Source organism: Pteropus alecto, unplaced genomic scaffold (assembly GCF_000325575.1).
Source record: "Pteropus alecto unplaced genomic scaffold, ASM32557v1 scaffold311, whole genome shotgun sequence".
NCBI lineage: Eukaryota > Metazoa > Chordata > Mammalia > Chiroptera > Pteropodidae > Pteropus > Pteropus alecto.
This window is the reverse complement of record NW_006431916.1, coordinates 2969294-2969985: the sequence shown is the minus strand read 5'-3', so window position 1 is coordinate 2969985 and position 692 is coordinate 2969294.

Sequence of the window (692 nt, the reverse complement as noted above, 5' to 3'; positions counted from 1 at the left end):
GCCTCTTGTTTTGCTTTCCTTTCAGAACAATTGATCAGAATCTTTCATCAAAACGGCTGAACACTTGCTAGTTATTACGAGAGGAACTGAGGTCCTACTCTGAACCTGATCTGGAATAGGACGTGTCTCAGCATATCTGCTAACTAACTCCTGGGAGGAGCTCATTCTGTGGGAAAGGAAACCCGAGAAGCCCAGATGACTCAAGAAGACAGTCCTGTTCCTGGGAGGAGAAGAGCAATGAATTCTGAGTATTCCTTGGCCAAACATGCTTTGGACTCATATCTGAGTTCTATCAAGAGCAGTGGGACCAGAAAAGACTGATTTGTTGGAGTCTGGCAGGAAATCAGCACGTAGACAGCAGAGCTTTGGGGCCACACTACAGGACTGTCATGCAGAGAGAGAGAGAGAAGAAGGTGAAAACCTTTTTCCTCATTCCTCAGAGCTTTGGCTCCAGAGTGCCTAGGGGTGCCCCAGGGGAACTGGAGTGGCCAGCAGGAGATGGCCTCAGGGGCTCCTGAGACAACTCAGAGAAGCCCAGAGCCTTTGCTCTAAGCAGCCTTTGGGTACAGTGCCACTAAGAAGTTATTTCTCCTCAGGTGGTGAGACCTGAGGGGCACTCTGCTTACTTTACCATGCACTTAGACAGTTAAGTCACCTTTTATCCTTTTCTTTTCTAGATTAAATGATGCTAG